The 22205-nt window shown below is 66.3% G+C and overlaps 1 non-coding gene and 5 pseudogenes across 1 annotated transcript; 1 reads left to right on the top strand and 5 right to left on the bottom strand.

The window, feature by feature from the left end:
- Nucleotides 1-42: 42 nt before the first annotated feature.
- On the top strand, nt 43-164 carry LOC141569869 (U5 spliceosomal RNA). The gene has a single exon (XR_016018104.1). It is a non-coding gene; the product is annotated as a U5 spliceosomal RNA (small nuclear RNA).
- A 5515-nt stretch (nt 165-5679) lies between these two features.
- LOC148756110 (5S ribosomal RNA) lies at nt 5680-5799 on the bottom strand (annotated as a pseudogene).
- Nucleotides 5800-10496: 4697 nt separating this feature from the next.
- On the bottom strand, nt 10497-10616 carry LOC148756111 (5S ribosomal RNA; annotated as a pseudogene).
- Nucleotides 10617-11851: 1235 nt separating this feature from the next.
- Nucleotides 11852-11971, bottom strand: LOC148756112 (5S ribosomal RNA; annotated as a pseudogene).
- Nucleotides 11972-16674: 4703 nt separating this feature from the next.
- LOC148756113 (5S ribosomal RNA) lies at nt 16675-16794 on the bottom strand (annotated as a pseudogene).
- A 1229-nt stretch (nt 16795-18023) lies between these two features.
- On the bottom strand, nt 18024-18143 carry LOC148756114 (5S ribosomal RNA; annotated as a pseudogene).
- Nucleotides 18144-22205: the final 4062 nt, after the last annotated feature.

Below are 22205 nucleotides of genomic sequence, written 5' to 3' on the forward strand. Positions count from 1 at the left end.
ACAAAAGGAGAAATAAATAGATTTTAAGAAAATGAACTCTTTATACTCTGGTTTCTCTCCAAATCGTATAAATCTTTCGCCTTTTACTAAAGATTTCCGTGGAAAGAAAAAGAACTCTGAGGTATTTTGTTTACTCATTTTCAAACACATGTGTAATTGTGTGTATATATATTTAAAAACCAACACTGTACATATGGGAAATATTGAGGATTTTGAAAGCATATGTATGTGTGTATGTGTTTGTGAGTCTGTGTGCATCTCTGTGTGCATGTGTGAAAGTGTGTGTGTGTGTGTGTGTGTGTTTTATGCGGAGTGACGTTTTTGGTCCATTGCAGTAAATGATATTCTTGATTCAAATCCGTCTATGTCCAACAGACAAGTGGTGACATTCACAGTGGCCTCATCCATAGTGAAGGCTTTAACACTTTTTGCAGGAATCTATGAGCTTTCTATAATCTCAAAACGATTGCTACTATCAACAGATGTTCCAGTTTTCGGCAGTGATTTCATCCCCTTGCTGTATCAATAGAGAGGTTAGTTTTCATTTCCATTGAGGCTAATGTACAGCCAGGTCAGACCATATTTTACATTCATTCTCCTCCTTTTGAGAAAAGGAACAATTTGCTCCAAGTAGTATCCTATTTCAGTACAATGAACTTTTGAAGAAGATTGTATGCCATGGTGTGTGTGTGTGTGTGTGTGTGTGTGTGTGTGTGTGTGTGTATATGTGTGTGTGATATATATATATATATGTGTGTGTGTGTGTGTGTGTGTGTGTATATATATACCAAGTGATAATTTACTGATGAGTATTTTATTCCTAGTCAAATAGGTCAGTGTATTTTCCCATTTTATAATTATGGCTACTTTAAACATTATAAAGAGGAAATAAAATTACTGCAGCAGCAAATATTCTCATGAATTTCTAAGGCCTCTTCAATTTATATATTTACACTAGAGGAATCGCTGTGGTTTGGTGTGAGAGCACTATTGTAGAGTCAGAAGTCCTGGGGAAAACCCTAAACTCACTGATCTTTTCAATTTCTCTGTTTTAGATTGTGATAACAAACGAGAAGAGCTTAGTGCAATGCCTAGATTTATCAGCTATTAGTAGATGTAATTTTCATAACTGACTGAAAATACTGGAAAATTAGAATATCTATGGAATATATCAGAAAAAAGAATTTTAGGAAATTTAATCTGTCTGAATATAGGCAGAGTTAATACTCTTACTCTGGATTTGCTGTATTTTCCGACTGGAAACTCTTTTTTAAAGTGAGATTTCTTAATCATTTATGCCTTCTCATTTTGTATCTTTTCCAAATCAGAGACTCTTAAAATTCTCTTATGATTTTAAAATTCTGTTTTCCACTCTCATGGATTCAGCCTCTTGTACTAAATTTTTGAACTTTGGAGAATTTATGCTTGTACAAAGTTGGAGGTTTGGGATATCCATTTATTTCAATCAGTGGGATATCCATTTATTGCAACCTTTCATTATATAAACATATAGGTTCTTCTTTAATTTCAGAGGATATCACAATACGTCATTTCACTGAGGGCTAGTTACAAGTCTTTTTTTCTTTTACCTAGGTTTCTGAGAGTCATGAAAAACAAAAAGATCTGTTGCATGAAATTGCCATACTAAGACTGGAAACAGATAGGGTTAAAAATGCGTATCAGGAAATGGAAAAAAAGTATTTTGAGGACATTGCAATTGTAAAAGAAAAGAATGACCATCTTCAAAAGACAATAAAACTCTATGAGGAAACACTAATGAAAACAATATTTCAATGTAATGGACAGCTGGATGTTCTGACAGCTGAGAATAAAAGACTAACCTCTGAAACGCGGAGTGGAAAACGAAACAGAGAAAGACTGCAAACAGAAGTTGAATCCTGCCATTCTAGACTGGCTACCGCTATCCACGGTCTTGAGCAAAGTCGGAAATCTAAAAGAGGTGTACAGCTTGCTTTCCAGAGAGCAAGAGAGGAATGGTTTGTTTTACGGGACAAAGTGAATTTTGATGTGTCTAGCCTAAAAGATAACAATGAGATTCTTTCTCAACAACTTTCTAAAGCTGAAAGTAAATTCAGTAGTCTAGAAACTAAGTGCCATCACACAGGAGTTGCTCTTAGAGAAACGACTTTGGTTTTAGAACGTGTTCACAGAGACCTAAGCCAAACACAGTGTCAAAAAAAGAAAATTGAACACATGTATCAAAGTGATCGAGAAAAAGTGAACACATACATTGGAAAGCTGGAATCCCTAGAGGAGAGGTGTTCTCACCTACAAAGTGAAAATACATTGCTTCGACAGCAACGGGATGATGCTCGCAACAAAAGTCACAATGAAAAGCGAGTAATTAGTATCCAAGACCAGTTTCAGATTATCATAAAAATATTTCACCTCAAACTGAGAAACTAGATTGTATGCTGGAGGAGAGAAATAAGGTGTTACTCAATGAATGGACTCATTTAAATGAAAGACTGTATCATCATGAAAACATGAAAGCAGAAAGAGAAGTAAGTATCCAGAAAGAAACATAGTTTTCAAATTACCTGAAACAAAATTCAATGTTCAGATATTTGATGATGGTGAAATGTTAAATGTAGGTGAATATTAAAAATATATAGACTACAAATATATAGCCCCCGCTCAGGGCAACCGAGGGGGTCGCAGGGTCCTCTCAGTGTCCTCCAGCCCTAGGGACGTGCAACCCAGTCCCATGCCCTGGCCGGCCCCACCCACTGGCCCAAAGCCAGGGAGAGCCACCCCTGCCACCAGGGTACAGCAGCTCCAGTCTACAGCCACTCTTCGTCACAAGACTTTAGTTGTGGCCCTCACCCCTAGTCAGCGACCGGAGACCTGCCCGATCTCCGGTCCCTTCACTGGTTACACGTCACCTCTCCTGACCCCGGGAGGTGAGAGAGAGGATGAGAGAAGGCCAGAGACGGAGCAAGAGAGAGGTGGAGAGAGACAGACGGGGACTGTGGAGACAGACTCCCAGAGAACAGTTTCCAGGCTCTGGACCTCGCATGGAGGGGTGCTGCGTGGGGACTGCAGGGTCAGCAGCTGTGACCGCTTGGCCATCAGCTGTTGCCAGTTGGCAATTGGCCACCGGAGGAGCTGCGGTGCCGAAGCTAGGAAGCGCGGATGGTGGACTGCAAATTGCAGAGGGGCGCGGATTGCACTTGGCCGGCTTGGTGGGTCGGTAGGTTGGTGGGTCTGTTGGTTGGCAGAGAATCGGCCGGCAGGTTGGGGATCGGGCGGCTCCGGCTTGCCGTGTCTCCAAGCAAGCCCCCCGTGAGAAATCGTGCTATGAGCCCCCTATCCGTGGCTGCTTTGGTGTTCCTTCTTGGCCTCGCCATATCCTGCGTTCTTGTGCGGGCAGAGGGACTAGAGTCCCCGCAGGACAGGGACCGACAGACAGAACGGGAGGAGGAGTAAGAGGGAGCGAGATCGAAATATACACCTATATGTACCTGTATGTACCTAGACATACAGAGAGACATGGACAGAGACAGAGAAAGAGGGGGCTGGCACGCGGGGAGAGAGCTCCTGAGCTAGAGCCAGAGCCCCCCAGGCACGTCACGGAGCCAGAGAGACATGGGGTGGGGGAGGAGGGAGGGACGCACAAGCGGGCACACGGACTGGGACAGACGCACTGAGGCTGTTTTAAAGTGCCAGCTTCTAAACTGAAGTGTGGTCATGCCCGGGACTGGGCTCCACTAAGTAGGCAGTGCCCGGGCGTTGGCAGTCAACCTTGAAGCCCACGGGCAGGGCCGGAGGGCCAGTGGGCTCTGAGCACAGCCCTGGGACCCCCCCGCAGGAGGAGAGTGGCAGCACACAGGCACCCTGGTTGTGAGGGTTGTGTGCCTGCACTTCCCCTTGTGGTGGTCTCTCCTGGAGTCCGAGGGCCTGCGGTGGGTTGAGGTGCTGCTCCCTCGGTCCCCTGGTTTACCCGGCTCTTTGTGCCCTATGTGTTGGGGCTACAGCGAACGGCGGAAAGGGAGGGCTGCTGGCACTTGTGGGCGACGGAAGGGAGCACGTGGGGGTGTGGGGAGAGGTGCCTGCCGGCAGAGACACAGGCTCGGCTAACTGCTGCTGGCTGACGGCCTGCCTCAGTGAGGAGGACTAAGAAGAGGATGTGGGGGGGAGCCCTGGCCGACGGCCTGCTGTGCGGCCGGGGCTGCCAGCTTGTCGTGCCGGGGGGCTGACGGGCCCCTGACCAGGGGGACCTTTGGCTGGCTGGGCGGCTGCAGAGGGGCAAGGGGCGGCCGGGTTTTGGAGGGAGCCACGCCAGGGCGGCGGAGCAAAAGGAGAGGCAAGCAAAAGCCTACAGGTATTCCCAGGCGGTCTCCCATCCAAGTACTAACTGGGTCCAACCCTGCTTAGCTTCCGAGATTAGGAGCGTTCATGGTGGTATGGCCTTAGACGCTGGGACCCGGCTCCCGCGCCCCAAGAGCCTGCTCCCGGCCTGTCTCGTGAGCGCCCGCCATGCAGATGAGCCGCTCCGGTGGCGAGCATCGACCCGCGGGCCGGCTCTGCCAGCACCGCGTCCCCCCCCAGTCCGGCTCCCCGCCTCTTCCTAATGCCCCTGGCGTGGGCGGCGGGCTACTCCTGGCCGACAGCGAGGCCCCTTCGCGCCACCCGGGGCTCCATGGGACACTGCCACTTCCCTGATGGTGCCAGAAGTCGTGGAACTCTGGCATCCTGGGACTCCCCGGACCCAGACCGCCATACACCCCGCCCCCCTAACGCCACCAGGTTTACCAACAACCGCACCCCCAAGGCTGGGGGAGGCCTGCACCAGCAGGCAACCCTGGGCCTGGGAGTTGTGGGAGGACCCCGCGGCGGCGGCGGGGGCGGCGGCGGCGGCGGCGGCGGAGGCAGGGGAGGGTGGCGAGGTAGGCGATGGCAACCGCGTGGATGGCGCCAGGGCGGCGATGGTGGCGGCGACAATGGGGGCTTTGACGGTGGGCGCTGGGACACGGGGGCCGATGGCGGCGGCGGTGGCGGCGGGGGCTGGGGAGGGCGTGAGGGCGGTGCTGGCGGCGGAGGCCGGGAGAGCAGAGGCGGGAGACTGAGCGAGTATGGCATTGGTGGCGGCGGGGGCTGGGGCGGGGGCGGGGAAGATGGCGGTGCTGGAGGCGGGGAGAGCAGAGGAGGGAATTGAGGGAGTGCGGCAATGGCGGCAGCGGGGGCGGGGGTGGGGGAGAGGGCAGCACTGGTGGCGGAGATGGGGAGCGCGGTGCTGGCGGCCGAGGTGGGGAGAGCACAGGAGGGAGTTTGAGGGAGTTTGGCGGTGGCGGCGTCGGGGGCGGGGACAGGGGCGGGGGCGAGGGCAGCGCTGGCGGGGGGGGGGGGGGGGGGGGAGGGGGGGGGGAGCCCGGTGGTGGCGGTGGCTTTGGCGCAGGCGGCGGTGGCGGCGACCGCGCGTCGGCGAAGGATTCGCGATGACGGCCTGCGGGACCGAAGAGGACTGAGAGGAGGGTGTGGGGGGGGAGCCCTGGCCCACGGGCCTGGTGTGCGGCCGGGGCTGCCAGCTTGTAGTGCCGGGCGGCTGACCCTCTGCTGGTCAGGGGGACCTGCGGCTGGCTGGGAGGCTGCAGAGGGGCAAGGGGCGGCAGGGGTTCGGAGGGAGCCACGCCGGAGCGGCGATGCAAAAGGAGACGCTAGCAAAAGCCAACAGGTATTCCCAGGCGGTCTCCCATCCAAGTACTAACCAGGACAGACCCTGCTTCGCTTCCGAGATCAGACGAGATCTGCTGCGTTCAGGGTGGTATGGCCTTAGGCACTGGGACCCGGCTCCCGGCACTCCAAGAGCCTGCTCCCGACTTGCCTCCTGAGCGCACGCGCCATGCTGCTGGGCCGCTCGGGTGGCGAGCATGTCTGCCCGAGTGCCTCCCGCCCGCTCCCCGCCTCCTCCGGTCGCCGCTGGTGTGGGCGACGGGCTACTCCTGGCCCGCAGCGAGGCCCCTTCGCGCCCCCCAGTGGCTCCACAGGCCTCTGTCACTTCCCTGACTGTGACATATGTCTGGGCGCCCTGGCATCCTGGGACTCCCCACGCCCGGAATGGCTTTTACCACGCCCCCCGACCCCAACCCCTCTCATCCCCCCCCCAGCCCCACAACCGCACACCCCCCTTGCTGCTGTGCTGTCCCCACCACTCAGGGCCACCGAGGGGGTCGCAGGGTCCTCTCAGTCCCCTCCACCCTAGGGACGTGCAACCCAGGCCCTGGCCCTGGCCGGCCCCACCCACTGGCCCAAAGCCAGGGAGAGCCACCCGCGACCAGGGGGCAGCACCTCCAGACTGCCGCCACCCTTCGTCACACAGCCTTCTGTCTGGGCCCTCGCCCCTCATCAGCGACCGGCGTCCCGCCCGATCACTGGTCACTTCACTGGCTACACATCACCTCTCCTGACCCAGGGTGTTGAGAGAGAGGATGAGAGAAGGCCAGAGACGGAGCAAGAGGTAGGCGGAGAGAGACAGACGGGGACTGAGGGGACAGACTTGCAGAGAGCACTTTCCAGGCTCTGGGCCTCGCGTGGAGGGGTGCTGCGTGGGGGCTGCACGGACATCAGCTGTTACCGCTTGGCCATCAGCTGTTGCCAGTTGGCCATTGGCCACTGGCAGAGCTGCGGTGGCCAAGCTAGGAAGCGCGGATGGTGGACTGCAAATTGCAGAGGGGCGCGGACTGCAGTGGGCCGGCTTGGTGGGTCTGTTGGTTGGCAGAGAATCGGCCGGCAGGTTGGGGATCGGGCGGCTCCGGCTTGCCGTGTCTCCAAGCCAGCCGCCCGTGAGACATGGTGCTATGAGCCCCCTATCCGTGGCTCTGTTGGTGTTCCTTCTTGGCCTCGCCAAATCCTGGGTTCTTGTGCGGGCAGAGGGACTAGAGTCCCCGCAGGACAGGGACCCACAGACTGAACGGGGGGACAGGGGGACCGGGGGACGGGAGGACCGGGGGACAGGGGACCGGGAGACGGGTGTAAGGGGGGGGACAGGGAGAACGGTGGGACTGTAGGAACCCGGGGCGGGGGTACCGGGGGACGGGGTACCAGGAGATGGGGGAAGGGGGGCAGGGGGACAGGGAGACCGTTGGAACTGGGAGAACCGGGGGACGGGGGGTCTGGGAGACGGGGGCATGTGGGACGGGGGGAAGGGGTGACCGGAAGATGGGGGGACGGGAGTACGAGAGGGCCGGGGGGACGGGGGGACTGGGGGATGGGGGGACAAGGGGACCGGGGGACCGGGGGGACAGGGGGACTGGGTACTGGGAGACAGTGGGACCAGGGGACGGGGGGACCGGGAGATGGGGGGACACGGTACCAGGGGAAAGGGAGACCGGGGAATTGGGGGACAGGGAGACTGGGGGACTGGGGGATTGGGGGAATGAGAGGACGGTGGGACTGGCGGACGGTGGGACGGAGGGACCAGGAGACCGGTGGATGGAGGGACAGGAGTACGAGGGTACTGGGGGACGAGGGACATGGGGAGGGGGGGACCGGGAAACGGGGGAACGGGGGACCGTGAGACGGGGGGACCGGGAGATGGGGGACCTGGGGCCGGGGGGACGGGGTGACGGGGGGACCGGGAGACAGAGGGACAGGGGGACTGGAGGGTCGGGGGGACCGGGGGACGGGGGGACCGGGGGACGGGGGGACCGGGGCAACGGAGACGGGGGGGACCGGGGGAACGGCGGATGGGGGGACCAGGGGACCCGCGGACCGGGGGACCGGAGGTTGGGGGGACCGGGGGATAGGGGACCGGGCGACGGGGTGACCAGGGGCATGAATGGACTGGGGGGACGGGGGTACCAGTGGACCGGGAGATGGGGGGACCGGGGGACCGGGGGACGGGGGGAACGGGGGACCGGGGGTTGGGGGACTGGGGGATGAGGGGACCGGGAGATCGGGTACCGGGGAACGGGGCGACTAGGAGACGGGGGACCGCGAGACGGGGGACCGGGGACGGGGTGACCGGGAGATGGGACACCGGGAGACGGGAGACTGTGGGACGGGAGGACCGGAAGACGGGGCGAACGGAGAACTGGGGGATCGGTAGACGGGGGCCAGGGCGATGGGGGAACCGGGGGACTGGGGGACCGGGGGACCAGGGACCGGGGGTTGGGGGTCCAGGGGATGAGGGGACCGGGAGACGGGGGACCTGGGGACCGGGCGACCGGGAGACGGGGGACCGGGAGACGGGGGGATGGGTGTGCGGCCGGACCGGGAGACAGAGGGACAGGGAGATGGGGGGACCGGGGGACCGGGGGAAGGGGGTAACACTGGACGGAGGACCGGGGGACCGGAAGACCGGGCGACCGGGAGACAGGGGACCGGGAGACTGGGGACCGGGAGACGGGGCGACCGGGGAACGGGGGGACCGGTAGAAGGGCGCCTGGGCGCCGGGGGAACCGGGGGACCGGGGGACCAGGAGGCGACGGGGGACCGGGGAACGGGAGACCGGGGGTATGGGGGGACGGGGGGACCAGGCGAAGGAGGGATGGGGGGACGGGGAGACGTTGGGACTGGGGGACCGGGGGACAGGTGGACCGCGAGACGGAGGACCGGGAGACGGGGGAACGGGGGTCGGGGGACCCGGGGAGGGGGGGACCGGGAGACGAGGGAATGGGGGACGGGTGGACCAGGGGCGTGGGGGGACTGGGGGGACGGGGGAGCGGGGGACGGGGGATGGGGCACTGGGGGGACGGGGGCACCGGGGGACGGGTGGACTGGGAGAGGGTGGATGGGGGTACGGGGGAACAGGGGGATCAGGGGACGGGGGGAACAGGGGACGGGGGGGACCGGAATAGGGGGGATGGTGGAACGTGGGGACGGGGGACCCGGGAGACGGGGGACAGGAAGACGGGGAACCGGGGGAACGGAGACAGGGGTGACGGGGAGACGGGGGTACCGGGGGACGGGGGTACTGCGTGGGGCTGCACTGACATCAGCTGTTACCGCTTGGCCTTCAGCTGTTGCCAGTTGGCCATTGGACACCGGCAGAGCTGCGGTGGCCAAGCTAGGAAGCGCGGATGGTGGACTGCAAATTGCAGAGGGGCGCGGACTGCAGTCGGCCGGCTTGGTGGGTCTGTTGGTTGGCAGAGAATCGGCCAGCAGGTGGGGGATCGGGCGGCTCCGGCTTGCCGTGTCTCCAAGCCAGCCGCCCGTGAGACATGGTGCTATGAGCCCCCTATCCGTGGCTCTGTGGGTGTTCCTTCTTGGCCTCGCCAAATCCTGCGTTCTTGTGCGGGCAGAGGGACTAGAGTCCCCGCAGGACAGGGACAGACAGACAGAACGGGAGGAGGAGTAAGAGGGAGCGAGATGGAAATATACACGTATATGTACATGTATGTGTCTAGACATACAGAGAGACATGGACAGAGACAGAGAAAGAGGGGGCAGGCACGCGGGGAGAGAGCTCCTGAGCCAGAGCCAGAACCCAACAGGCACGTCACAGAGCCAGACAGACATGGGGTGGGGGAGGGTGGGAGGGACGCACATTCGGGCACACGGACTGGGACAGACGCACTGAGGCTGTGTTGAAGTGGTGGCTTCTCCACCGGAGTGTGGTCGTGCCCGGGGCTGGGCTCCGCCAAGGAGGCATTGCCCTGGCGTTGGCAGTCACCATTGAAGCCCCCGGGGCGGGCCGCCAGGGTCTCCGGAGGGCCAGTGGGCTCTGAGCCCCGCCCAGGGACCCGCCCGCGGGAGGAGAGTGGCAGCCCCCAGGCACCCTGGTTGTGAGGATTGTGTGCCTGCGTGCCTGCTCTTCCCTTGTGGCGGTCTCCCCTGGAGTCGATGGCGCGTGGTGTGTTGGGGTGCTGCTCCCGCCGTCCCCTGGTTTGTCCCGGCTCTTTGTGCCCTTTGTGTCGGGGACACCGTGGCCGGCGGGAAGGGAGGGCTCCTGGCTCTTGTGGGAGACGGGAGGGGACGCGCGGGGGTGTGGGGAGAGGTGCCTGCCCGCGGAGACAGAAGACTCCGGTGGGGCGGGGCGGGTGGGCGTCCCGTTTGCCCGAGGACACGCCGATCCTGTGTCTCGGGGCCCAGGGGCAGGCGCAGGGATGGGCGTCCCCTGGGCTCGGGCCGAGGTGCAAAGGACCGGCACGTCCTGGGATGGAGAGAGCCTGGTGGAAGCCTGCGCCGGCAGGCAGCCCTGGGCTTGGGCGTTGGGGGTTGCGGCGGCGGCAGGGTCGGGGAGCGACAGGGAGCCCTGCGATGGCGGTGGCGGCGGCGGCGACCTAGACGCGGCTGGCTGCTGCAGGCTGACGGCCTGCCTCGGCGAAGAGCACTAAGAAGAGGGAGAGGGGGGGAGCCCTGGCCGACAGGCCTGGTGTGCGGCCGGGGATGCGAGCTTGTAGTGCTGGGCGGCTGTCCCTCCTCTGGCCAGGGGGACCTTCGGCTGGCTGGGCGGCTGCAGGGGTTGCAGAGGGGCAAGGGGCGGCAGGGATTCGGAGGGAGGCACGCCGGGGCGGCGGCGCAAAAGGAGAGGCGAGCAAAAGCCTACAGGTATTCCCAGGCGGTCTCCCATGCAAGTACTAACCAGGCCCCTCCCTGCTTAGCTCCCGAGATCAGAGGAGATCGGGCGCGTTCAGGGTGGTATGGCCGTAGACGCTGGGACCCGGCTCCCGCGCCCCAAGAGCCTGCTCCCGGCCTGTCTCGTGAGCGCCCGCCATGCAGATGAGCCGCTCCGGTGGCGAGCATCGACCCGCGGGCCGGCTCTGCCAGCACCGCGTCCCCCCCCAGTCCGGCTCCCCGCCTCTTCCTAATGCCCCTGGCGTGGGCGGCGGGCTACTCCTGGCCGACAGCGAGGCCCCTTCGCGCCACCCGGGGCTCCATGGGACACTGCCACTTCCCTGATGGTGCCTGAAGTCGTGGAACTCTGGCATCCTGGGACTCCCCGCACCCAGACCGGCATACAACCCGCCCCCCTACCGCCACCAGGTTTACCCCCAACCGCAGCCCCAAGGCTGGTGGAGGCCTGCACCAGCAGGCAACCCTGGGCCTGGGAGTTGTGGGAGGACCCCGCGGCGGCGGCGGGGGCGGCTGCGGCGCCGGCTGCGGCGGCGGCGGCGGAGGCACGGGAGGGTGGCGAGGTAGGCGATGGCAACCGCGTGGATGGCGCCAGGGCGGCGATGGCGGCGGCGACAATGGGGGCTTTGACGGTGGGCGCTGGGACACGGGGCCGATGGCGGCGGCGGTGGCGGCGGGGGCTGGGGAGGGCGTGAGGGCGGTGCTGGCGGCGGAGGCCGGGAGAGCAGAGGCGGGAGACTGAGCGAGTATGGCATTGGTGGCGGCGGGGGCTGGGGCGGGGGCGGGGAAGATGGCGGTGCTGGAGGCGGGGAGAGCAGAGGAGGGAATTGAGGGAGTGCGGCAATGGCGGCAGCGGGGGCGGGGGAGGGGGAGAGGGCAGCACTGGTGGCGGAGATGGGGAGCGCGGTGCTGGCGGCCGAGGTGGGGAGAGCACAGGAGGGAGTTTGAGGGAGTTTGGCGGTGGCGGCGGCGGGGGCGGGGACAGGGGCGGGGGCGAGGGCAGCGCTGGGGGGGGGGGTGTGGGGAGCCCGGTGGTGGCGGTGGCTTTGGCGCAGGCGGCGGTGGCGGCGACCGCGCGTCGGCGAAGGATTCGCGATGACGGCCTGCGGGACCGAAGAGGACTGAGAGGAGGGTGTGGGGGGGGAGCCCTGGCCCACGGGCCTGGTGTGCGGCCGGGGCTGCCAGCTTGTAGTGCCGGGCGGCTGACCCTCTGCTGGTCAGGGGGACCTGCGGCTGGCTGGGAGGCTGCAGAGGGGCAAGGGGCGGCAGGGGTTCGGAGGGAGCCACGCCGGAGCGGCGATGCAAAAGGAGACGCTAGCAAAAGCCAACAGGTATTCCCAGGCGGTCTCCCATCCAAGTACTAACCAGGACAGACCCTGCTTCGCTTCCGAGATCAGACGAGATCTGCTGCGTTCAGGGTGGTATGGCCTTAGGCACTGGGACCCGGCTCCCGGCACTCCAAGAGCCTGCTCCCGACTTGCCTCCTGAGCGCACGCGCCATGCTGCTGGGCCGCTCGGGTGGCGAGCATGTCTGCCCGAGTGCCTCCCGCCCGCTCCCCGCCTCCTCCGATCGCCGCTGGTGTGGGCGACGGGCTACTCCTGGCCCGCAGAGAGGCCCCTTCGCGCCCCCCAGTGGCTCCACAGGCCTCTGTCACTTCCCTGACTGTGACATATGTCTGGGCGCCCTGGCATCCTGGGACTCCCCACGCCCGGAATGGCTTTTACCACGCCCCCCTACCCCAACCCCTCTCATCCCCCCCCAGCCCCACAACCGCACACCCCCCTTGCTGCTGTGCTGTCCCCACCACTCAGGGCCACCGAGGGGGTCGCAGGGTCCTCTCAGTCCCCTCCACCCTAGGGACGTGCAACCCAGGCCCTGGCCCTGGCCGGCCCCACCCACTGGCCCAAAGCCAGGGAGAGCCACCCGCGACCAGGGGGCAGCACCTCCAGACTGCCGCCACCCTTCGTCACACAGCCTTCTGTCTGGGCCCTCGCCCCTCATCAGCGACCGGCGTCCCGCCCGATCACTGGTCACTTCACTGGCTACACATCACCTCTCCTGACCCAGGGTGTTGAGAGAGAGGATGAGAGAAGGCCAGAGACGGAGCAAGAGGAAGGTGGAGAGAGACAGACGGGGACTGTGGGGACAGACTTGCAGAGAGCACTTTCCAGGCTCTGGGCCTCGCGTGGAGGGGTGCTGCGTGGGGGCTGCACGGACATCAGCTGTTACCGCTTGGCCATCAGCTGCTGCCAGTTGGCCATTGGCCACTGGCAGAGCTGCGGTGGCCAAGCTAGGAAGCGCGGATGGTGGACTGCAAATTGCAGAGGGGCGCGGACTGCAGTGGGCCGGCTTGGTGGGTCTGTTGGTTGGCAGAGAATCGGCCGGCAGGTTGGGGATCGGGCGGCTCCGGCTTGCCGTGTCTCCAAGCCAGCCGCCCGTGAGACATGGTGCTATGAACTCCCTATCCGTGGCTCTGTTGGTGTTCCTTCTTGACCTCGCCAAATCCTGGGTTCTTGTGCGGGCAGAGGGACTAGAGTCCCCGCAGGACAGGGACCGACAGACAGAACGGGGGGACAGGGGGACCGGGGGACGGGAGGACCGGGGGACAGGGGACCGGGAGACGGGTGTAAGGGGTGGGACAGGGAGAACGGTGGGACTGTAGGAACCCGGGGCGGGGGTACCGGGGGACGGGGTACCAGGAGATGGGGGAAGGGGGGCAGGGGGACAGGGAGACCGTTGGAACTGGGAGAACCGGGGGACGGGGGGTCTGGGAGACGGGGGCATGTGGGACGGGGGGAAGGGGTGACCGGAAGATGGGGGGACGGGAGTACGAGAGGGCCGGGGGGACGGGGGGACTGGGGGATGGGGGGACAAGGGGACCGGGGGACCGGGGGGACAGGGGGACTGGGTACTGGGAGACAGTGGGACCAGGGGACGGGGGGACCGGGAGATGGGGGGACACGGTACCAGGGGAAAGGGAGACCGGGGAATTGGGGGACAGGGAGACTGGGGGACTGGGGGATTGGGGGAATGAGAGGACGGTGGGACTGGCGGACGGTGGGACGGAGGGACCAGGAGACCGGTGGATGGAGGGACAGGAGTACGAGGGTACTGGGGGACGAGGGACATGGGGAGGGGGGGACCGGGAAACGGGGGAACGGGGGACCGTGAGACGGGGGGACCGGGAGATGGGGGACCTGGGGCCGGGGGGACGGGGTGACGGGGGGACCGGGAGACAGAGGGACAGGGGGACTGGAGGGTCGGGGGGACCGGGGGACGGGGGGACCGGGGGACGGGGGGACCGGGGCAACGGAGACGGGGGGGACCGGGGGAACGGCGGATGGGGGGACCAGGGCACCCGCGGACCGGGGGACCGGAGGTTGGGGAGACCGGGGGATAGGGGACCGGGCGACGGGGTGACCAGGGGCATGAATGGACTGGGGGGACGGGGGTACCAGTGGACCGGGAGATGGGGGGACCGGGGGACCGGGGACCGGGGTACGGGGGGAACGGGGGACCGGGGGTTGGGGGACTGGGGGATGAGGGGACCGGGCGATCGGGTACCGGGGAACGGGGCGACTAGGAGACGGGGGACCGCGAGACGGGGGACCGGGGACGGGGTGACCGGGAGATGGGACACCGGGAGACGGGAGACTGTGGGACGGGAGGACCGGAAGACGGGGCGAACGGAGAACTGGGGGATCGGTAGACGGGGGCCAGGGCGATGGGGGAACCGGGGGACTGGGGGACCGGGGGACCAGGGACCGGGGGTTGGGGGTCCAGGGGATGAGGGGACCGGGAGACGGGGGACCTGGGGACCGGGCGACCGGGAGACGGGGGACCGGGAGACGGGGGGATGGGTGTGCGGCCGGACCGGGAGACAGAGGGACAGGGAGATGGGGGGACCGGGGGACCGGGGGAAGGGGGTAACACTGGACGGAGGACCGGGGGACCGGAAGACCGGGCGACCGGGAGACAGGGGACCGGGAGACTGGGGACCGGGAGACGGGGCGACCGGGGAACGGGGGGACCGGTAGAAGGGCGCCTGGGCGCCGGGGGAACCGGGGGACCGGGGGACCAGGAGGCGACGGGGGACCGGGGAACGGGAGACCGGGGGTATGGGGGGACGGGGGGACCAGGCGAAGGAGGGATGGGGGGACGGGGAGACGTTGGGACTGGGGGACCGGGGGACAGGTGGACCGCGAGACGGAGGACCGGGAGACGGGGGAACGGGGGTCGGGGGACCCGGGGAGGGGGGGACCGGGAGACGAGGGAATGGGGGACGGGTGGACCAGGGGCGTGGGGGGACTGGGGGGACGGGGGAGCGGGGGACGGGGGATGGGGCACTGGGGGGACGGGGGCACCGGGGGACGGGTGGACTGGGAGAGGGTGGATGGGGGTACGGGGGAACAGGGGGATCAGGGGACGGGGGGAACAGGGGACGGGGGGGACCGGAATAGGGGGGATGGTGGAACGTGGGGACGGGGGACCCGGGAGACGGGGGACAGGAAGACGGGGAACCGGGGGAACGGAGACAGGGGTGACGGGGAGACGGGGGTACCGGGGGACGGGGGTACTGCGTGGGGCTGCACTGACATCAGCTGTTACCGCTTGGCCTTCAGCTGTTGCCAGTTGGCCATTGGACACCGGCAGAGCTGCGGTGGCCAAGCTAGGAAGCGCGGATGGTGGACTGCAAATTGCAGAGGGGCGCGGACTGCAGTCGGCCGGCTTGGTGGGTCTGTTGGTTGGCAGAGAATCGGCCAGCAGGTGGGGGATCGGGCGGCTCCGGCTTGCCGTGTCTCCAAGCCAGCCGCCCGTGAGACATGGTGCTATGAGCCCCCTATCCGTGGCTCTGTGGGTGTTCCTTCTTGGCCTCGCCAAATCCTGCGTTCTTGTGCGGGCAGAGGGACTAGAGTCCCCGCAGGACAGGGACAGACAGACAGAACGGGAGGAGGAGTAAGAGGGAGCGAGATGGAAATATACACGTATATGTACATGTATGTGTCTAGACATACAGAGAGACATGGACAGAGACAGAGAAAGAGGGGGCAGGCACGCGGGGAGAGAGCTCCTGAGCCAGAGCCAGAACCCAACAGGCACGTCACAGAGCCAGACAGACATGGGGTGGGGGAGGGTGGGAGGGACGCACATTCGGGCACACGGACTGGGACAGACGCACTGAGGCTGTGTTGAAGTGGTGGCTTCTCCACCGGAGTGTGGTCGTGCCCGGGGCTGGGCTCCGCCAAGGAGGCATTGCCCTGGCGTTGGCAGTCACCATTGAAGCCCCCGGGGCGGGCCGCCAGGGTCTCCGGAGGGCCAGTGGGCTCTGAGCCCCGCCCAGGGACCCGCCCGCGGGAGGAGAGTGGCAGCCCCCAGGCACCCTGGTTGTGAGGATTGTGTGCCTGCGTGCCTGCTCTTCCCTTGTGGCGGTCTCCCCTGGAGTCGATGGCGCGTGGTGTGTTGGGGTGCTGCTCCCGCCGTCCCCTGGTTTGTCCCGGCTCTTTGTGCCCTTTGTGTCGGGGACACCGTGGCCGGCGGGAAGGGAGGGCTCCTGGCTCTTGTGGGAGACGGGAGGGGACGCGCGGGGGTGTGGGGAGAGGTGCCTGCCCGCGGAGACAGAAGACTCCGGTGGGGCGGGGCGGGTGGGCGTCCCGTTTGCCCGAGGACACGCCGATCCTGTGTCTCGGGGCCCAGGGGCAGGCGCAGGGATGGGCGTCCCCTGGGCTCGGGCCGAGGTGCAAAGGACCGGCACGTCCTGGGATGGAGAGAGCCTGGTGGAAGCCTGCGCCGGCAGGCAGCCCTGGGCTTGGGCGTTGGGGGTTGCGGCGGCGGCAGGGTCGGGGAGCGACAGGGAGCCCTGCGATGGCGGTGGCGGCGGCGGCGACCTAGACGCGGCTGGCTGCTGCAGGCTGACGGCCTGCCTCGGCGAAGAGCACTAAGAAGAGGGAGAGGGGGGGAGCCCTGGCCGACAGGCCTGGTGTGCGGCCGGGGATGCGAGCTTGTAGTGCTGGGCGGCTGTCCCTCCTCTGGCCAGGGGGACCTTCGGCTGGCTGGGCGGCTGCAGGGGTTGCAGAGGGGCAAGGGGCGGCAGGGATTCGGAGGGAGGCACGCCGGGGCGGCGGCGCAAAAGGAGAGGCGAGCAAAAGCCTACAGGTATTCCCAGGCGGTCTCCCATGCAAGTACTAACCAGGCCCCTCCCTGCTTAGCTCCCGAGATCAGAGGAGATCGGGCGCGTTCAGGGTGGTATGGCCGTAGACGCTGGGACCCGGCTCCCGCGCCCCAAGAGCCTGCTCCCGGCCTGTCTCGTGAGCGCCCGCCATGCAGATGAGCCGCTCCGGTGGCGAGCATCGACCCGCGGGCCGGCTCTGCCAGCACCGCGTCCCCCCCCAGTCCGGCTCCCCGCCTCTTCCTAATGCCCCTGGCGTGGGCGGCGGGCTACTCCTGGCCGACAGCGAGGCCCCTTCGCGCCACCCGGGGCTCCATGGGACACTGCCACTTCCCTGATGGTGCCAGAAGTCGTGGAACTCTGGCATCCTGGGACTCCCCGCACCCAGACCGGCATACAACCCGCCCCCCTACCGCCACCAGGTTTACCCCCAACCGCAGCCCCAAGGCTGGTGGAGGCCTGCACCAGCAGGCAACCCTGGGCTTGGGAGTTGTGGGAGGACCCCGCGGCGGCGGCGGCGGGGGCGGCTGCGGAGGCGGCGGCGGCGGAGGCAGGGGAGGGTGGCGAGGTAGGCGATGGCAACCGCGTGGATGGCGCCAGGGCGGCGATGGCGGCGGCGACAATGGGGGCTTTGACGGTGGGCGCTGGGACACGGGGGCCGATGGCGGCGGCGGTGGCGGCGGGGGCTGGGGAGGGCGTGAGGGCGGTGCTGGCGGCGGAGGCCGGGAGAGCAGAGGCGGGAGACTGAGGGAGTATGGCATTGGTGGCGGCGGGGGCTGGGGCGGGGGCGGGGAAGATGGCGGTGCTGGAGGCGGGGAGAGCAGAGGAGGGAATTGAGGGAGTGCGGCAATGGAGGCAACGGGGGCGGGGGAGGGGGAGAGGGCAGCACTGGTGGCGGAGATGGGGAGCGCGGTGCTGGCGGCCGAGGTGGGGAGAGCACAGGAGGGAGTTTGAGGGAGTTTGGCGGTGGCGGCGGCGGGGGCGGGGACAGGGGCGGGGGCGAGGGCAGCGCTGGGGGGGGGGTGTGGGGAGCCCGGTGGTGGCGGTGGCTTTGGCGCAGGCGGCGGTGGCGGCGACCGCGCGTCGGCGAAGGATTCGCGATGACGGCCTGCGGGACCGAAGAGGACTGAGAGGAGGGTGTGGGGGGGGAGCCCTGGCCCACGGGCCTGGTGTGCTGCCGGGGCTGCCAGCTTGTAGTGCCGGGCGGCTGACCCTCTGCTGGTCAGGGGGACCTGCGGCTGGCTGGGAGGCTGCAGAGGGGCAAGGGGCGGCAGGGGTTCGGAGGGAGCCACGCCGGAGCGGCGATGCAAAAGGAGACGCTAGCAAAAGCCAACAGGTATTCCCAGGCGGTCTCCCATCCAAGTACTAACCAGGACAGACCCTGCTTCGCTTCCGAGATCAGACGAGATCTGCTGCGTTCAGGGTGGTATGGCCTTAGGCACTGGGACCCGGCTCCCGGCACTCCAAGAGCCTGCTCCCGACTTGCCTCCTGAGCGCACGCGCCATGCTGCTGGGCCGCTCGGGTGGCGAGCATGTCTGCCCGAGTGACTCCCGCCCGCTCCCCGCCTCCTCCGGTCGCCGCTGGTGTGGGCGACGGGCTACTCCTGGCCCGCAGCGAGGCCCCTTCGCGCCCCCCAGTGGCTCCACAGGCCTCTGTCACTTCCCTGACTGTGACATATGTCTGGGCGCCCTGGCATCCTGGGACTCCCCACGCCCGGAATGGCTTTTACCACGCCCCCCTACCCCAACCCCTCTCATCCCCCCCCAGCCCCACAACCGCACACCCCCCTTGCTGCTGTGCTGTCCCCACCACTCAGGGCCACCGAGGGGGTCGCAGGGTCCTCTCAGTCCCCTCCACCCTAGGGACGTGCAACCCAGGCCCTGGCCCTGGCCGGCCCCACCCACTGGCCCAAAGCCAGGGAGAGCCACCCGCGACCAGGGGGCAGCACCTCCAGACTGCCGCCACCCTTCGTCACACAGCCTTCTGTCTGGGCCCTCGCCCCTCATCAGCGACCGGCGTCCCGCCCGATCACTGGTCACTTCACTGGCTACACATCACCTCTCCTGACCCAGGGTGTTGAGAGAGAGGATGAGAGAAGGCCAGAGACGGAGCAAGAGGTAGGCGGAGAGAGACAGACGGGGACTGTGGGGACAGACTTGCAGAGAGCACTTTCCAGGCTCTGGGCCTCGCGTGGAGGGGTGCTGCGTGGGGGCTGCACGGACATCAGCTGTTACCGCTTGGCCATCAGCTGTTGCCAGTTGGCCATTGGCCACTGGCAGAGCTGCGGTGGCCAAGCTAGGAAGCGCGGATGGTGGACTGCAAATTGCAGAGGGGCGCGGACTGCAGTGGGCCGGCTTGGTGGGTCTGTTGGTTGGCAGAGAATCGGCAGGCAGGTTGGGGATCGGGCGGCTCCGGCTTGCCGTGTCTCCAAGCCAGCCGCCCGTGAGACATGGTGCTATGAGCCCCCTATCCGTGGCTCTGTTGGTGTTCCTTCTTGGCCTCGCCAAATCCTGGGTTCTTGTGCGGGCAGAGGGACTAGAGTCCCCGCAGGACAGGGACCGACAGACAGAACGGGGGGACAGGGGGACCGGGGGACGGGAGGACCGGGGGACAGGGGACCAGGAGACGGGTGTAAGGGGGGGGACATGGAGAACGGTGGGACTGTAGGAACCCGGGGCGGGGGTACCGGGGGACGGGGTACCAGGAGATGGGGGAAGGGGGGCAGGGGGACAGGGAGACCGTTGGAACTGGGAGAACCGGGGGACGGGGGGTCTGGGAGACGGGGGCATGTGGGACGGGGGGAAGGGGTGACCGGAAGATGGGGGGACGGGAGTACGAGAGGGCCGGGGGGACGGGGGGACTGGGGGATGGGGGGACAAGGGGACCGGGGGACCGGGGGGACAGGGGGACTGGGTACTGGGAGACAGTGGGACCAGGGGACGGGGGGACCGGGAGATGGGGGGACACGGTACCAGGGGAAAGGGAGACCGGGGAATTGGGGGACAGGGAGACTGGGGGACTGGGGGATTGGGGGAATGAGAGGACGGTGGGACTGGCGGACGGTGGGACGGAGGGACCAGGAGACCGGTGGATGGAGGGACAGGAGTACGAGGGTACTGGGGGACGAGGGACATGGGGAGGGGGGGACCGGGAAACGGGGGAACGGGGGACCGTGAGACGGGGGGACCGGGAGATGGGGGACCTGGGGCCGGGGGGACGGGGTGACGGGGGGACTGGGAGACAGAGGGACAGGGGGACTGGAGGGTCGGGGGGACCGGGGGACGGGGGGACCGGGGGACGGGGGGACCGGGGCAACGGAGACGGGGGGGACCGGGGGAACGGCGGATGGGGGGACCAGGGGACCCGCGGACCGGGGGACCGGAGGTTGGGGGGACCGGGGGATAGGGGACCGGGCGACGGGGTGACCAGGGGCATGAATGGACTGGGGGGACGGGAGTACCAGTGGACCGGGAGATGGGGGGACCGGGGGACCGGGGACCGGGGGACGGGGGGACCGGGGGACCGGGGGTTGGGGGACTGGGGGATGAGGGGACCGGGAGATCGGGTACCGGGGAACGGGGCGACTAGGAGACGGGGGACCGCGAGACGGGGGACCGGGGACGGGGTGACCGGGAGATGGGACACCGGGAGACGGGAGACTGTGGGACGGGAGGACCGGAAGACGGGGCGAACGGAGAACTGGGGGATCGGTAGACGGGGGCCAGGGCGATGGGGGAACCGGGGGACTGGGGGACCGGGGGACCAGGGACCGGGGGTTGGGGGTCCAGGGGATGAGGGGACCGGGAGACGGGGGACCTGGGGACCGGGCAACCGGGAGACGGGGGACCGGGAGACGGGGGGATGGGTGTGCGGCCGGACCGGGAGTCAGAGGGACAGGGAGATGGGGGACCGGGGGACCGGGGGAAGGGGGTAACACTGGACGGAGGACCGGGGGACCCGAAGACCGGGCGACCGGGAGACAGGGGACCGGGAGACTGGGGACCGGGAGACAGGGCGACCGGGGAACGGGGGGGACCGGTAGAAGGGCGCCTGGGCGCCGGGGGAACCGGGGGAACCGGGGGACCAGGAGGCGACGGGGGACCGGGGAACGGGAGACCGGGGGTATGGGGGGACGGGGGGACCAGGCGAAGGAGGGACGGGGGGACGGGGAGACGTTGGGACTGGGGGACCGTGGGACAGGTGGACCGCGAGACGGAGGACCGGGAGAGGGGGGAACGGGGGTCGGGGGACCCGGGGAGGGGGGGACCGGGAGACGAGGGAATGGGGGACGGGTGGACCAGGGGCGTGGGGGGACTGGGGGGACGGGGGAGCGGGGGATGGGGGATGGGGCACTGGGGGGACGGGGGCACCGGGGGACGGGTGGACTGGGAGAGGGTGGATGGGGGTACGGGGGAACAGGGGGATCAGGGGACGGGGGGACCGGGGGACGGGGGGACCGGGGCAAAGGAGACGGGGGGGACCGGGGGAACGGCGGATGGGGGGACCAGGGGACCCGCGGACCGGGGGACCGGAGGTTGGGGGGACCGGGGGATAGGGGACCGGGCGACGGGGTGACCAGGGGCATGAATGGACTGGGGGGACGGGGGTACCAGTGGACCGGGAGATGGGGGGACCGGGGGACTGGGGACCGGGGGACGGGGGGACCGGGGGACCGGGGGTTGGGGGACTGGGGGATGAGGGGACCGGGAGATCGGGTACCGGGGAACGGGGCGACTAGGAGACGGGGGACCGCGAGACGGGGGACCGGGGACGGGGTGACCGGGAGATGGGACACCGGGAGACGGGAGACTGTGGGACGGGAGGACCGGAAGACGGGGCGAACGGAGAACTGGGGGATCGGTAGACGGGGGCCAGGGCGATGGGGGAACCGGGGGACTGGGGGACCGGGGGACCAGGGACCGGGGTTGGGGGTCCAGGGGATGAGGGGACCGGGAGACGGGGGACCTGGAAACCGGGCGACCGGGAGACGGGGGACCGGGAGACGGGGGGATGGGTGTGCGGCCGGACCGGGAGACAGAGGGACAGGGAGATGGGGGGACCGGGGGACCGGGGGAAGGGGGTAACACTGGACGGAGGACCGGGGGACCGGAAGACCGGGCGACCGGGAGACAGGGGACCGGGAGAGTGGGGACCGGGAGACGGGGCGACCGGGGAACGGGGGGACCGGTAGAAGGGCGCCTGGGCGCCGGGGAAACCGGGGGAACGGGGGACCAGGAGACGGGGGACCGGGGAACGGGAGACCGGGGGTATGGGGGGACGGGGGGACCAGGCGAAGGAGGGACGGGGGGACGGGGAGACGTTGGGACTGGGGGACCGGGGGACAGGAGGACCGCGAGACGGAGGACCGGGAGACGGGGGAACGGGGGTCGGGGGACCCGGGGAGGGGGGGACCGGGAGACGAGGGAATGGGGGACGGGTGGACCAGGGGCGTGGGGGGACTGGGGGGACGGGGGAGCGGGGGATGGGGGATGGGGCACTGG

Source organism: Rhinolophus sinicus, chromosome 12 (assembly GCF_057876585.1).
Source record: "Rhinolophus sinicus isolate RSI-liver-muscle chromosome 12, RSI-T2T, whole genome shotgun sequence".
In the NCBI taxonomy this organism is placed as follows: domain Eukaryota; kingdom Metazoa; phylum Chordata; class Mammalia; order Chiroptera; family Rhinolophidae; genus Rhinolophus; species Rhinolophus sinicus.